Source organism: Aotus nancymaae, unplaced genomic scaffold, assembly GCF_030222135.1.
Source record: "Aotus nancymaae isolate 86718 unplaced genomic scaffold, 86718_ANA_hifiasm-v0.15.2.pri h1tg000007l, whole genome shotgun sequence".
Classification (NCBI taxonomy): domain Eukaryota; kingdom Metazoa; phylum Chordata; class Mammalia; order Primates; family Aotidae; genus Aotus; species Aotus nancymaae.
The window spans coordinates 17,995,798-18,012,915 of record NW_026988418.1 but is presented as its reverse complement, the minus strand read 5'-3'; the positions used below and the strand labels follow the sequence as shown (position 1 = coordinate 18,012,915).

Sequence of the window (17,118 nt, the reverse complement as noted above, 5' to 3'; positions counted from 1 at the left end):
CCAGCATGTCTTACTCTCCAGGCAGAGGAAGTGGGGTGTGCCTGTCAGTCCTTTGGAAGGGAGGAGAGGGAAGGGGCTAGCAGCCTGCCACCCCTAAGCAGACCATGAACTCAAGAGCTGGGCATGCCTGCATGAGTGAGAAGGGTGAGGAGGGACAGGCATATGGGTTCAATTCTCATGGCCAGTGCCAATTGTGTGGTGGTGATGACAGTCGCCACTAACGTTTATATGGCACTTAGGTGTCACCTATTTTTACAAGCACTTTATATGTACTAATCCAACTTTATCCTCACAACGAACCTATGAGACAGATGCATGAATATCCTCATCCTACAAATGAGGACCCAAGCAAGTGACAAAGCTCAGCTGTGACTCGAGAGGTCTGCTGCAGTCTGAGCTCCTATCCCCCACACTACTCTGCTTGCAGGACCTCCGGGGGCAGAGATGAGGAGTCCAGGGCCCTGGGCTTGGCTGGAGTGGCAAAGAGCACCATGCCCCAGTGGCGAGCCTGCCATGGCAGCAGGAGGATGGCAGTGGCAGCTCTTGCACCTGGTCTATACTCCTTAGATAATTCCCCCCGATGAGCCTCCCATAGCTAATTCAATCAATTCCAAATGCACCGAGGTGGCTTGTTCAAGGTCACTGACCCCTATGTGGTAGAACCAGGATTTGAACCAGGCCTATCTAACCCAGAACAGCTTATGGGTTTCCAGAAACACTGCTTATTCCCAAGAACCCCTGGGTAGCAGGCTGGGCACCAAGGGGAGACAGGAGGGCCAACCCAGGAGCTCTCAGCCTGGGCAGAGGCCTGCAGGGTGCCAGGCTGCCTGGCTTGCAGGCGCTCACAGGTAGCTGGAAGGCCGATGTGGTCCCAGCAGGACCCGTCGCCATGGTAACCACTGCCAAAGCACTTCCCGCTTGGTTGTGAGCTGGGGGCCTGCATGGATACAGGTGGCTGGCTTTCTGAATGTGGGAGCAGATAGAGGAAGGAGGTAGGCAAGCCTACATTCACCCACACTCTTCCCAAACCCCTCCACAGCCAGGGGTATTGGGGAGAAATTCCAGAAAGAAGCCCTAGGGAGAGCTGAGGAAATGGAGACAATGCCCACTTGCAGAGGCATCGTCTGGGCACGTCCGCCTGGGGGCAGACTGCCTGGGGCAGGAATGCCCACACTCAACACCCCCACTTTACCAGTCTGGGCATGTCCACCACCTTTCTGGGTCCTCACGAGGATGAAGGTGAGAACAATGGACCCATTTCACCAACAAGGAAACTAAGCATGGACACAGCCCTGGACCAGCAGTCGTGATGCCTGAGCTCTGGTCCTCTCTCTGCTTCTCACCTGGTCAAACCCTCCTCCTATGCGCTCCTGTTTCCTGTTCTGTAAATCAGGAGTCCCTACCTTCCTGGCACACCCTACGCCACAGGAGCCAGGATCTGTGCCCTGCTCACTGGTTCACTTGTTCATTTATTCATTCACCAAACAATTCGTCTGGATGGGCCCTGGGCCAGACGTGAAGAACACAACAAATTGGGTCTAGAAGGGCCTGGCACACAGGAGGCCCTCGTCAAAGGTTTGTGCAGGGACAATCAGAAACAGACTTGAGTTCAAATTCTAGCTGTATCGTTCAGGTGCTCTGTGATCCTGAGCAGGGTCCCCCCTTCCCAAGCCACATCTGTCACTCACCAGATAGGACAGAGAATTGCAAGTCCCTGAGGTACCCCTGGTTCCAGGAGTCCCGGGTCTAACTCAGCCTGAGATTTGCATGCCCAGCTGAGATTCCCAATGAGGAAGCTCCAGAACGCTGTCAGAATGGGAACTACTATGCTTTTCTGAGCAGGGCCCCTGAAGGACACTGAGAGACAAGCCCACAGTTGCTATCCCCACCACTCCCCTCAAAGAGAGGGGTGCAAAACCCCTGGGCTGGAGCACAGGCAGCCGGGACAGAGCAGCAGGTGGCCCCAGGCATAACCTTTCAGACTCCACTCCTTCCCTGGGCTCCAAGGCAGTCTGCCCAAATTAGGGCAGGCCAGGCCAGGCCTCCTAGTCCCAAAGTGGGCAGGCAGCCAGCCTGGGAGGCAGGGGTGTGTGCAGCCCAGGCAAAGTTTGGCCAATGGGGCTCCAGAGCTGGGCCACTCCTCCCAGGGCCAGTCATAGGGAGAGCAGAGGCCCTGGATGGAGTCAGAGCCTGGGGCTGCCGGGCAGGCCCAGCCAAGACAGCTGCCAGGGTGGCGGGGCTGAACCACTGCAAGGGTAGGAGGGCACCCAGAGGTCGGAGACGTGCCCTCTCAGACAGCAGCTGTGCCAGGTGCTGGCCCGAGGCCCTGGCAGACCTGGCCAGACTTGATAATGCTAGACTAGACCTGTTGCAAAGGAGACCTACCTGCCCTGAAGGGGAGGAGCAGGCCTGGGTGACCTCTGGAGTAACCCACCATGACACAGGCTGTGCACAGGCCTTGGGGGTCAGCTTAGCTTGAGTTCAAGTCCAATTACACAACTAACTTGTATAACCTTGAGCAAGCTGCTCCACCTCTATGGACCTCGGTTTCCTCGTCTGTAAAAATGAGATTACAATACCCACCTCCCAGGACCATTGTAGGGAGGAAATTAAACGCCACCAAGTATATAAAGCTCCCAGCACACATCTACCCTGTGGCTAACATTTATTGAGTGCTTACTACTAGCATTATAAAGCTGAGTTTGTGCTTCCTACAGAAATACGGCTGGGAGGGACCCAAACATAGTTCAAACCGGATGGTTTCCACAGTGCTTTCTACCCATGAGCTCACCAGAGCCTCACAGCAAGACTGTGCAGGGCAAGGTTAGGAGCTTGAGAGGTTCTGTGAGAATTCAAAAAGCCTGTGATTATGGAGCAGGGCTTCAAACGCAGGGTGCAAAACTGCAAAGCCCCTGTTCCTCCCACTCTCCCACCCCTGCCTCTCACAAGGTACTGGAAGGCAGGCCTCAGGGGCGGGCAGGGAGAAGAGGCCTTGCACCCACCCCAGAGCTGTGGGCCAGGCCCCATGAAAGGTCCCATTGTCTGAACCAGGTCACTCTGAGCCGTGTGAGGGAGCTGACTAAATTCCATGCTCTGCCCCTACAAAGGTGGCCCCAGCCCCCTCCCGCTCCCGCAGCCTCTCAGAGAAACCCAAGGGCAGCCTCCTGGCAGTTTCTCCACCAGCCAGGCAGGAGATTTGTCAACATTCCTAAGCTCCCCTTTCAGCTGATTCCCTCCCTACCTTCTTCCCAAATAAGGCCCTGAGGCAGCCTATACACATACCCCGGACACACACGATGCACGTGCACTAGGAACCAAATAAGAGAGGAGAGGATTATGTTAGGAATCCAGATGCTGCCAAAGAGAGCTGCATTTGGCCTTGAGGTTCCCAGCAGACAAAGCAAAAAAGGGTAGTGGTGGTGGGCACCAGACTCATAGGTAAAAGAGGAAGCATATGTCCATAAAGCTAGCCCAAGGGCTGGGAGGAAGGACACCCGGGGGCTGTTCCACAGGCGTCTGATTGTCACATAACATGAGATCCTATCTTCATTCTAGAAGACAAGTGATGGTCCCCAGTGTCCTATCAAACACCCTAATTTTCCTTTAGCTACTGAGTGTTCACACTTGACACTCTTCAAGATTTGGGATTTGGAAAGGTAGAGGATTGAACCAATATTGTTTTATGAAGCACCTCTCATGTATTCATTTGGTGAACAGTTATTGAACACCTACTAAGTCTCGGGTCCTATGCTAGCAGCTCTCATATGTATTATCCTAGCAATTCTTTTTTTTTTCAAGAACATAAATTACATATTTTATTTTTACAATTAAAAATAAAAATTAAAAAATAAACACTCCCAAGTCCAGGCGCCGTGGATCACGCCTGTAATTTCAGCACTTTGGGAGGCTGAGGCGGGCGGATCATATGAGGTCAGGAGTTTGAGGCCAGCCTGATCAACGTGGAGAAACCCTATCTCTACTAAAAATACAAAATTATCCAGGTGTGATGGCACATGCCTGTAATCCCAGCTACTCGGGAGGCTGAGGCAAGAGAATTGCTTGAACCCGGGAGGTGGAGGCTGCGGTGAGCTGAGACATGTCATTGTACTCTAGCCTGGGTGGCAAGAGTGAAACTCCATCTCAAAAAAAGAAAAAAAAATCATAAGAAATAAATAAATAAACCCTTTGGGCTTCCAAATGGCAGGTGCTTCTTTCAGTAGTGCTACAATATGCTTGTGGTTCATTCTCCTTTCTAGCACACTGATTTTCATCCAAGGAAAGGAGGCCTGGATGGAGGTCGTTAAAAAAAAAAATCTTCCTCCTCCTAAATCTGAAGCCCTGATGAGCTTCCCAGCATGTGGAGCAGAATCTGAAAATCTTCACTAAGAGGTTATTCAGTTGGTGGACTGTCATCTGCCTGTGAATCTGGATTTAGAAAGATGATATCTTTTCCTGAGAATCTGTGGCAGACAGGAGTTAACCTAAAAGGCTTGAGGTTTATCCATAGTGCCGGCGTGGCCAGTCAAGTAGTGTGATGGCTTTTCAGGGTGTGGGCCTGTGCTGCCACGGGGGTCTCAGTTTGTCCAGGAGATGCAGGTCCTTTCACAAGGTTCCTATCAGCAGTAAGAGACTGGAGACACTCATTCCAACACTGCATAGAGAGCTGTGTCTTGCTGACCCAGACCCTGCCATTGCCATTTAGGGTCAGCAGGCTGAGGCTGAGCCAGATTCTTAAAGGGCAGCACTGCCAGGCCAGTGCGCTTGTTCCCCTTGTCACCTTGGCATCTTCCTTGGTATGAGGGTCAGAAAGGAGTCTGCGTATGTGACAGCCCCACTCATAGAATTGGTACTATTGACACAGGACTTCTTTTTTTTTTATGGAATCTCCAGGCTGGAGTGGCTGGAGTGCAGTGGCATGATCTTGGCTCACTGCAAACTCCGCCTCCTGGGTTCAAGTCATTCTCCTGCCTCAGCCTCCTGAGTAGCTGGGATTACAGGCACACGCCACCATGCCCAGCTAATATTTGTATTTTTAGAAGCGATGGGGTTTCACCATGTTGGTCAGGCTAGTCTCCAACTCCTGACCTCAAGCTTCCCTCCTTGGCCTCCCTAAGTGCTGGGATTATAGGCATGAGCCACCATGCCCAGCCAACACAGGACTTCTAAGTGTCAAAGGAGGGTGAGAGTTCTATCCCTGCACAGCCTGAGTAGGCTGAAGCATCATGAACTTTTGGCCAAATCCATACTGGGAAGAATGACCTGGATTCCAGAGTCTAGTGGCTTCACCGAACAACCGCAAGGGACACAAGATACAACAAAACTCAAGGTGGCCCACCCATTTCTCAAACTCCTGACCTCAGGTAATATGCCCACCTGGCCTACCAAAGTGTTGGGATTACAGGCATGAGCCACCGCAACTGTTATATCTACCCTGCAAGGCGTTGTTATTCCACCCATTTTACTGATGAGGAAACCAAGGCTGAGAGAGTGTACATTGCTTCTAAGTAGCTAGGAAGTGATAGAGTTTACGTCAGTCCCAGACCTACCAGCAAAAGTCCATGTTTTCATCTCTACAGCACTTCTGGAGGCCTTGGTGGTAGGGAAGGTAGAAGAATTTCTTCCCACCTAAGACTCAGAGAAGAGAGGCAAACTATACCAAGTTACAAAGCCAGTTAGTGACAGAGGAGGGAACAGAGCCAGGGCCCTGAGTCCCAGGCCAGTGGCTACAACCTGGTGCAGGCTGATCAAGGGCTTTCCCTTCCTCTGATGGCCAGCTCTGTGCTCTTCCAGTATGGGGAGACAAAGTGGGGGGCTCAACCTGCTAGTTCTGCCTGAGGCCTTAAGTCTGGGGAGGAAGGTCCAGGAGGAAACTCTAAGCTAAAAACAAGCATTCCTCAGCCCAGCCCAGTCTCTCCTTTGCGAATAGAGATTCATGGATGCATTGTCAACTAGCTGGCTTCCTGTAAAGCTAAATACAAATGGAACTTTTAGAAGTTCATCATCTGCAAGGGACCTTTGTCTAGTTATTTCAACCTCTTTATGCCTCAGTTTCCTCATCTGTCAAATGGGGATAATAAAAGAACTTGGGGTTACAATGAGGATTATAAAAGAGGGTGAACTCACTGCGATGGCCATAATCAAAATAATAGAAAATAGCAAGTGTTGGCAAGGACATGGAGAAAATGGAACCCTTGTACATTACTGGTGGGAATGTAAAATGATTGAGTCGCCATGAGAAACAGTTTAGCAGATCTTCAAAAAAGTTAAACATAGAAATACCATATGATCCAGCAATTCCACTCCTAGTTATAGACCCAAAAGAACTAAAACAAGTACAAATACATGCACACATATGTTCACAGCAGCACTATTCACAGCAAGCAAGAGGTAGAAACAGCCCAAATATCCATGGAACTTTTATATGTACATATATGTGATATGTATATATAAATACATATCTACATATATATCACAGTTATATGTACATATATCTATATATGTATCTTTATCAAATGAATGGCTATTCAGACATAAAAATAAATGAAGTACTGATACATGCTAAAACATAGATGAACTTTGAACACACATATTAAGTGAAATATACCAGACACAGCATTATCCACAGCAAGTAAGAGGTAGAAACAGCCCAAATATCCATTAATGAATGAATATATGAGTTAATTGTGATATATACATACATCATACATATAACTGTGATATATATGTATATATACATAATACATACTATATATGTATCTTTATCATCTGTCAAATGGGGATAATAACATTAATAAAGCTAAATTGCTAAGTTTGTAACCAAATAAGCTGTGAGGAAAAGTGTAGCTAAGCATTAACCTGCCTGCCTATAGCCCACTCTCTTACAGCTGCTTATTGCTTAAAAGTCACATAGCCCCTGCCACAAGGTCCTAACTTTTACAGATAACATCTCTAGCAATAAAAAAAACTCAAAGATTTCTATTTTGAGATATTTACAAAATCCTGCTTTGCTTTTTTTTTTTTTTTTTAATAAATCAGCATGTTTATATTCAAACTTTATATTTTTGGCCAGGTGCAGTGATTCACATCTGTAATCCCAGCACTTTGAGAGACCAAGGCAGGAGGATTGCTTGAAACCAGCAGTTTACGACCAGCCTGGGCAACAAAGTGAGACCCTGTCTCTCCAAAAAATAAAATAGAATACAATTAGCCAGGCTGGTGGTGCCTGTCTGTAGTCCCAAATACTTCGGAGGCTGAGGCAGGAGAATCATCTGAGTCCAGGAGTTCAAGCCTGGGCAGCAGAGTGAGACTTCATCTTGGGGAAGAAAAAATATTTTTTAAAAATAAAACTAAATATAAGAGCTATATAAAAGATAATCAATCAGTGAAATCCTTAATCACAATTTGTTGATTATTCAGTTGATGTTGTTGCCATTACATAAAGGATTAAAGTGTTTTTCTCTTTAGATGGTTTATACCATTTCTACTTTGAAAATGGCTTTGAGTTTAAAAAAAATATATATATACACACACACACACACATATACAAAGATGTAGATGTAGAAATGGCCAGATATAGGTGAAGGGGAGGGAGGCAGCAAATCATACTGCCACGTATGCACCTATGCAACAACCTTGCATGTTTTTCACATGTACCCCAAAACCTAAAATGAAAAAAAAAAAAAAAAAAAAATTAGCCGGGCATGGTGGTGGATGCCTGTAATCCAAGTTACTTGGGAGGCTGAGGCAGGGGAATCGCTTGAACCCAGGAGGTGGAGGTTGCAGTGAGCCAAGATCATACCATTGCACTCCAGCCTGGGCAACAAGAGCCAAACTCCATCAAAAAAAAAAAAAAAAAAAAAATCATGGTACATTCATCCAATGGAATACTATACAACTGTTTAAAAGACTGAATTCCAGCATAATGAGTTGATATAGAATTGCCTCCACAATATATTGTTAAGTAAAAAAGTAATCTGTTGAACAATGTGAAGAGTATGCTCTAATTTGGGCTTATAAAAAAGAAAGAGGGCCATTTCTACATCTACATCTTTTTTTTTTTTTTTAAGGATCTTACTGTATCACCTAGGCTGGAGTACAGTGGTGTGATCTCAGCTCACTGCAGCTTCCACCTGCCAGGCTCAAGTGATCCTCCCACCTCAGCCTCCAGAGTTGCTGGGACCACAGGCACATGCCACCATGCCCGACTAATTTTTTGTTGCCCAGGCTGGTCTGTAGCTTCTGAGCTCAAGCCATCTGTCCACCTCAGCCTCCCAAAGTGCTGGGATTCTAGGCGTGAGCCACTGCACCCCGCCCCACATCCTGCATGTCAATGGGTCCACTGACACCAGTCAGTCTCAAGACTCCCTCCAAAGAAGCAACTCAACACAGGAATGTAATTTCTTCCTCTCCTGGTCCCATGACTCCACCCCTCACTCCTCAGCCAATCAGCAACCCCCAGCTCCTCCAAACTCCCACAAAAACCCCAGCCGGAGAAACTCGCCAGGGAAGTGGACTTGAGGTTCTCTCCCACCTCCTTGTTTGGCTGCCTTTTGATTATGAAACGTTCTCTGCTACAGTTCCTGCTGTTTTGGTGCATTGCTCCATTACTGCACACACAGCGGGCATGAACCTGGTGGCCCTAGAGCACCCCGGCGTGACCCAGCCACACTGGCTTGCTTTCAGGTCCTCCTGTGCAGCTTGCCACCTCCCAGCACTGGGGCTTTGCCCATGCCACTCCCTCTGCCTGGAGTACTCGTCCTGCTCCGCCACCTCTGTAATGTTCCTCATCCCTCAGCGCCCCGTCACGCGTGTACCTCGCCTCTACGATGCCCTCCATTGTAACAAGGTTCAGTTAATTGTGGGATAATTTGATTGACACCAGACCAGAAGACCCACAATGCAGTAACCTTTTCTTTCTACTTCTGCTATCTCCAGGGCCCAGAGGGGACAGAGCCTGGCTCGCTGTGGACCAAATGCTTAAGTTTTTTTTTCAGTGGGTTCCCAATTCTCACTAGTGTCACCCCATGCAAGCAAGGAAAATATGGACCTTTAGGTCCCACAAGGTTCTCCACTAGAGTCCCTGCTCCTATCCCTACCCTCTCACCCCATTCTAGAACTGTGAGCCCAAATGTCACCTGCCTCCCTCCACCCCCCAGGGTAAAAATAACCTTGTCTGAAATCTGACACCTACCCTCTGAGGGTCATTTTGAGAACTGCCCCTGTCCCAGAAGTGACCACCAGGGCCTGGGGGAGTAGGGAGGGCATTTCCTGAATGCTTTCCCCTTCACCTCTCATTTGACTCAGGAGCAAATATTTGAGATGCTATCACTGGTGAGGTACACAGGGGACCCGCACTCAGAGACGTCTCAAGTCCTGCCAAGGTCCCCAGCCAGGGCTTCAGCGCAGGCCCCCTGTCTCTATCTACCTTGCAGCCCTTTTCTTGGCACCACCAGGTGAGTAGGGTTTGAAGACTGATTACACCTGCTCGGTTGTACAGGTGGAGAAACTGAGGCCCAGGGGGCTCTCTTTCTAAGGTCTTAAGTGAAAGGGCTTAGTCAGGCAGACTTTGGGCAAGTTATTGAGAAGCTGTTTCCTTCTTGGTTAAAGAAGGACAAGCACTCCCACCCACCTCCGTGCAAGAGCTGTATTCAGATGAAAGGAGAGAACCTAAAGGCCCCTGGCTAAGTGTGCAGTTCTGTGCACGTGTGAGGGGCAGTGGCAAGGAGGCTGGAGAGCTGCGCTGGGACTTGTCTTTCCTAAACAACCAGACTCCAGCAGCCTTTGTTCTCACTTTGGGAAACAGAAACTTGGAAAGAGGGGTTGCCAGGGGACAGTGGGCTCTGGAGACAGGTAGACTGCATTTGAATCCCAGCCCTACCCTCAGTACAGGGAGAGGGGTGGGGATGGCAGGGAGGCCTCTGGGCAACTTGCTTCCCCTGTTTCTATTCATTCATTCAACAAGTGAGCACCCCCACAGACCAGTTTCCTCATCTGTAAAATGGGAATCGCAAGTACTTTGCAGATTCTCGTGAGGTACAAAGGAGGGAACATAGGAACAGCTTTGTAAATTGCCGTGGCCCTGCCCGCCTTTTACGCCAGCACTTATTGAGAGACTGAGTCAGGCCTGCAGGGAGCAGGCAGTGTGGGTAAGCCTGAGCCCCACCCTCACAGAGCCAATGTCTAGATGGGGAGACAGGCACCGAACAGGGAGTTCCCTAGGATATCTGCTATGCTGCCGATGGGCGGGAAGGCTGCAGAGTGTGTGCAGAGCCTGACCCTGTGTGTGGCTGGACAGGAACCTGCGGGCCAGGGGCCAGGGGCCAGGCTGGGTGGGCCAGGTTCAGCTTCTGTGTGTTATTTGGGTGCTGTCCCTGCAGTGTGCCCAGAACTAACAACCTATGGAACAGGAGCAAGTGTTTCAACCTCTCCTGGCTCAGCTTCCTCAGTTTATAGAAATGAAAGGGGGAGAGAGATCCAAGATGGCTGATCACTAGCAGCTCGGGCACGTAGCTCCCAGTGAAAGCGCAGAGAACGAGAGGACGCCACACTTTCAGACGAATATTTGTAGCTCACGGACCAGGAGATTCCCAGCAGAGGAGCCCCACGGGTCGCCAGTGCGACTCTTGTGGCCGGCGCGGCGGTTTTGCTGGCGCCTTAAAGCGGCAGTTCTTGGTGCAGAGTCCGGAGATTCCTGGGCAGAAAGGCACCATCAATCTTAACACCGCTGTTTTGGCCGGCGCAGTGGATTGCTCAGTTTTCGGCGCTGGGAATCAAAAAGTTGGACGTCCGCTCAGAGACCTAGTTAGAAAGTTGGTAATTACAAAGACGACAGATGGATAAATATATAATCAAGGGAAGAAAGCAGCCTAAAAAGGCAGAGAACACTCAAAATCAGAATGCCTCTCCCTCTACAGGGGATCGCAATTCCTCATCAGTAACGGAACAAGGCTTAATGGAGAACGAGTGTGTTCCAGTAACAGAAGCAGGTTTCAAAACGTGGGTGATGAGAAACTTCTGTGAATTAAAAGAACTTGTTCTAACGCAATGCAAAGAAACTAAGAACCTTAAAAAAAGGTTTGACGAAATGCTAACGAGAATGGACAATTTAGAGAGGAATATAAGTGAATTGATGGAGCTGAAAAGCACCACACGAGAACTTCGCGAAGCATGCACAAGCTTAAACAGTCGAATTGATCAAGCAGAAGGAAGGATATCAGAAGTCGAGGACCAGCTCAGTGAAATGAAACGAGAAGACAAGATTGGAGAAAAAAGGATAAAAAGGAATGAGCAAAGTCTCCAGGAAATATGGGACTATGTGAAAAGACCTAATCTACGTTTGATAGGTGTACCTGAATGTGAGGAAGAGAATGAATCCAAGTTGGAAAATACTCTTCAGGATATCATTCAGGAAAACTTTCCCAACCTAGCAAGGCAAGGTAATATTCAACTCCAGGTAATACAGAGAACACCACAAAGATATTCTTCAAGAAGACCAACCCCAAGGCACATAATTGCCAGATTTATTAGGGTTGAAATGAAGGAGAAAATACTAAGGGCAGCCAGAGAGAAAGGTCAGGTTACCCATAAAGGGAAATCTATCAGACTTACAGCAGATCTCTCAGCAGAAACCCTACAAGCCAGAAAAGAGTGGGGACCAATATTTAACATCCTTAAAGAAAAGAACTTTCAACCCAGAATTTCCTATCCAGCCAAACTAAGCTTTATGAGCGAAGGAAAAATTAAATCCTTTGCGAACAAACAAGCACTTAGAGAGTTCACCACCACCAGGCCTGCTTTACAAGAGCTTCTGAAAGAAGCACTATACATATAAAGGAACAACCAATATCAGCCTTTCCAAAAATATATCAAAAAGCAAAGAACATTAATACAGTGAAAAATTTACATCAACTAATGGGCAAAACAGCCAGCTAGCATCAAACGCCAGTATTAAAGTTATATATATTTTAATTGAATAAAAAGCCAAAACCCATCGGTATGCTGCATCCAGACCCATCTTACATGCAACAATACACAAAGACTCAAAGAGAAGGAGGAAGATTTACCAACCAGAGAGTAAAAATAAACAAATAAACAAAAAGCAGGAGATGCAATTCTCGCCTCTGATAAAGTAGACTTTAAAGCAACAAAGATCAAAAGAGGCAAAGAAGGACATTGCATAATGGTAAAAGGATCAATGTAACAAGAATAGCTAAAGATTCTATAGATCAACGAGATAGAAAATTAACAAGGATATTCAGGATTTGAACTCAGACCCGGAACAAGTAAACTTAATAAACATTTATAGAACTCTCCACTTCAAATACACAAAACATACATTACCACCTCACACCTATTCCAAAAGTGACTATATAATTGGAAGTAAATCACTCCTCAGTAATCGCGTAGCATTTCATAGGTTTAAATGAAATATTGGTTGGCTGTTTGTTTGTTATCTTCTTCCCTTATTCCTTCCTGACTACATCATTAAGTATAATTATCAGTATAAAAGAGGTTTTCAATACCCATTATTAAATTGCATTCCAGCCTGGGCAAGAAAGCAATACTCCCATTCTCTCTCCCTCTTTCTTTTCTTTTTTCCTCCTCCCCATTCTCTCTCTTTCTTTCTCTTCCTTTTTCCTCCTCAAAAAAAAAAAAAAAAAAAAAAGAAATGAAAGGGGTGTGTGTGCAGGTAAGATTGAGAACGATCAATCATTCTCCCTTGTATATTTAATTAATATGGCCAAGCACTGTACTGAACTTTTTTTTTTTTTTTTTTTTGAGGCGGAGTTTCACTGCTGTTACCCAGACTGGAGTGCAATGGCGTGATCTCAGCTCACCGCAACCTCTGCCTCCTGGGTTCAAGGAATTCTCCTGCCTCAGCCTCCCGAGTAGCTGGGATTACAGGTGCACACCACCATGCCCAGCTAATTTTTGTATTTTTAGTAGAGATGGGGTTTCACCTTGTTGACTAGGATGGTCTCGATCTCTTGACTTCGTGATCCACCCGCCTCGGCCTCCCAAAGTACTGAGATTATAGGCGTGAGCCACTGCGCCCGGCCCTGAACTTTTTTTTTTGAGATGGAATCTTGTTCTGTCGCCCAGGCTGGGATGCAATGGTGCAATCTCAGCTCACTACAACCTCCACCTCCTGGGTTCAAGTGATTCTCCTGGCTTAGCCTCCCCAGTAGCTGGGATTACAGGCATGAACCACCACACCCAGCTATTTTTGTATTTTTAGTAGAGACGGGGTTTCACCATGTTGGTCAGGCTGGTCTCGAACTCCTGACCTCAGGTGATCCACCCACCTCGGCCTCCCAAAGTGCTGGGATTACAGGTATGAGTCACCACACCCAACCATTTTTTTGAGACAGTTTCACTCTGTCACCCAGGCTAGAGTGCAGTGGTGCAATCTCAGCTCACTGCAACCTCTACCTCCTGCCTCAGCCTCCCGAGTAGCTGGGATTACAGGTGGGCACCACCATGCCCGGATACTATTTGTGTTTTTAGTAGAGATGGGGTTTCACCATGTTGGCCAAGGTGATCTTGAACTCCTAGCCTCAAGTGACCCTCCCACCTTGGCCTCCCAAAGTGTTGGGATTACAGGCGAGAGCCACACCAGCCTGCATTTAGCATTTTTATGCATTATCTCTTTTAATCTTCACACAGCCTTAATTGTTGAATGTTGTTATTATTCCCATTTTACAGATGGGGAAACAAAGTCTCAGAAAAGGTAACTTGCACATATACACACACAAAATCACACAGCCAGGAAAGGGCAGAGCTGGGACTTCAACCCAAGTCTGCTTATCACAAAAGCTGAGACTGCTTGACCATTTTGTACCACTGCCTCTCTCTCGTCTGGCAGGCAGGCCAGTTGCTGCTGTACCCCAGGCATCTGTGACATCCACAGGCTCTTCTTTACCCAGGCATCCCAGGCCAGGACCCATATCCGGAGCCAGGACTTCCCAGAAACTCCCTTCCCTGTCTACCCTCATGTCCTCTGCAGGAGGCCACGATGGTGTCAGTACCCTTTTCCAGCATGGTCCAGGGTCATGGTACTTTCCAGAACACTGTCCCACTGGGCCACCATCAGTGAGGAAATCGTAAGCTCTCTGGGAGCTGAGAACTGTGCTTTGCAAATCGTCAGCTCTCAGAGTGGAAGGAAACCTCACGTTGAGCTAGATAGGGTCTCTCAGGTGCAGGAATCTCTGCCACCACACCACCTCTGGTGGCTGTTCAGCATGAGCCTGTTTGCTCCCAGAGGCAGGGGTCTCAGTTCGTCTCTCCCGTTCCAAGGGAGACCCTTCTGCTAAACAGCAAATCTGCCTGTCTTTCCCTCTGTTCCACCCACCAGCTGCCTCCCTGTGGCTCCCTCCCTTAGGGCTATTTGCCACCTCCCACCCCCTGCCTCCAGCAGACCCAGAAAGTGGCCAGAAGGGATTAGAACATGGGCAGTCTGACCCCAAGTACGAATGACCCCCATCCATGTGACCCCTCAGGGGAGCTGCTTTGACAGCACCCAGTACAGAACCCATGTTCACAGGTGTCACCCCCATGGCACAGGTCCTGACAGTGGGCTGGGCCATTCTGGGGCTGTGAAGGACAGTCCCCGCCTCTCTCCTCCTCAGAGCCCTTTCCTGCCCTCCCTGCCAGACAGCCAAGCCTGCTGCCTGTGCTGCCTCTGGGTCACCATGGCAACAGGCAGCCAGGCGATGGACCTGGGCCTGCCATCCTGCAAGCCACTCTGTTTCCCCTGGAGCTGGGCACAGCAGCTACAGCATCACAATTCTCCTTCAGGAGGGCAAGACAGAGAGAAGGAGAGAGAGCAGAGAGAAAGGAGAAAGAAGAGAGAGCAGTTATTAGCGGGGGGGGGGGGGGGGCACAGAAAACCAGAGTCAGAGAGAAAGGAAAGGAGGCAAAGACAGGAGGGAAGGAACAATGCAGAGGTCAGAGCAAGAGAAAAATAGAGGCCGGCAGGGAACAGAGCAAGATAGAAGAGAGGCGAGCAGGCAGAGAGGAGAGGCCCCTCCAGACCTCCCCCGCACTGCATACGTTCCTCCTGCCTGAGCTGCACCCGCCTGGCGAAATTCTGGCTACAGCCAGGACCTCCTGCCCCAGGAAGCCAGCAGCCCAGTGGGCCCTTCAAGGCCCCAGGGGCTGCTTCAGGGTCCTGCAGCCCCCTCCTGCTGGGGGATGATGTCCTCTTGCTCCCCAGAAAGTGGGGCCCCTTCTCCCAGCCCCTCCAGCAGCCCCTCCCCACTCTGCATCCCCCTCTCCCCCGAGGCCCCAGATGGTTCCCAGGGCCCTCCTGCCTGCCCAGGCCTGCTACCCTCTTGCTCTCTCCCTTCCCACCTTACCCAGCCTCCCCTTGCACAACACATTTTCCCCAGGAGAGTTCAAGAAAACATTCCTAAGCAGAGTGGAGTAGTGGGAGAGGAGCTGTGATTCTGCTCACTGAATGCATTCCCTTAAACTGCAGGTGTTGCAGAGAAAGCCTCAGAACAAGGCTTAGCAGAGGAACACTGAGCAGTGGGGCTGCTTCTAAGGCCCAAGCTGCCAAATCTGGGCATCAGGAGGTCCAGAGCTGAGCACAGCCTAGTCTCTGGCAGATATGGCTGACTCAGCAGGTGTGCCAGCAACTCTCTCTAGGGCACCATCCACACTCCACATGCCGCCTTCAGCCTCAAGCTCTCTGGCTGCAAAGTAGCCCTATCAGACCTGTCCCAACTCCAATCCCATCCCTGGATTTTCCTACACTGTCTCAGAGGAATTTGAGCCTACAAGAAGGTTTACTGAAATAATGAGACGGGTCAAGAGAAAGAGAGAAGAAAGAAAAAAAACAGGAAGGCATGGGGCCTGGCAAAGAGGGCAGCAGCCCAAGGGCTTCTGACTGTCTGAATAGATAACCCTAAGCCATTTACCTGAGCCATTCTGAACCTCAGCGTCCACATCTGTAAAATGGGAATAAAAATATCATAGTTACCCAGCCTGGATGACAGAGTGAGACCCTATCTCTTAAAAAGAGAGAGAGAGAGTATCATAGTTGGGATTCAATGAGAATAGACACATAAAGTGCTTAGACCAGGATCTGACTCATAAGAACTGCCCAAAACTGCAACCCTTCATGTTGTTAAAAAGCCAAGGCAGGTCTGTAATCCCAGCACTTTGGGAGGCTGAGGCAGGTGGATCGCCTAAGGTCAGGAGTTCAAAACCAGCCTGGCCAATGTGGTGAAACCCTGTCTCTACTAAAAATACAAAAATTAGCCGGGCCTTTTGGCTTATGCCTGTAATCCCAGCTGCTCGGGAGGCTGAGGAAGGACAATCACTTAAAGCTGGGAGGTGGAGTTTGCAGTGATCTGAGATAGCGCCACTGCACTCCAGCCTGGGCCTGATTCATTTAGCTGATTCATATGCCTCCTTCAGAGTTAAGGTGTGGTGGCAGGCACCTGTAATCCCAGCTACTCAGGAGACTGAGTCAGGAGAATTGCTTGAACCCGGGAGACAGAGGTTACAGTGAGCTGAGCTAACGCCATTGCACTCCAGCCTGGGCCACAGAGCAAGACTCCATCTCAAAAAAAAAAAAAAAAAAAAACCAAGGTGTTGTAGAAAGACCCAGGAAACCATTCTAGTGAGGAAGGGCCTACACAGTCCCCAAGGGTAAGTGCTGTGACGGGCCAGGTGGCCTTTGCAGAGCAGTGTTGGTCAGGTGGAGCCTTTCAGCCCTGGGCTATGCCAATGGCACTTGCTTTCCCTTCTGGCACTGCCAGTTGAACACATCCTCTCTCTACCAAGACAGAGTTCATTGGTTCACAGTTCATTTCAACTGAGAATCAAGATGTAAAACAGGACAGAGTCTGTGGCACTCCATGAGGCCTCCCACAGACGTCCACACACGGTCTAACCAGACTCCACAGCTTCTGGGAAGCCTTTGCATTCCACAGGCCCCCAAGAGGTTCAAGACATCTCATGAGGCAAATAGATTATTGGAATAGAAGGCAATGATCACTAGAAACCAGTTTGGGTTCACTGAGTACAAGGCACGCCGGGCACATAGGAGCAGACCACTGGGTTAGGAATGGACATATTTTGCATATTTTGCATTTGCATAGACCCAGAACA

At 48.8% G+C, this 17,118-nt stretch overlaps 1 protein-coding gene across 2 annotated transcripts in view; it reads right to left on the bottom strand.

The window, feature by feature from the left end:
* ACOT11 (acyl-CoA thioesterase 11) overlaps positions 1-17,118 on the bottom strand; it is a 71,339-nt gene that overhangs the window by 36,453 nt on the left and 17,768 nt on the right. The gene's annotated exons all lie outside the window — the stretch shown is intronic.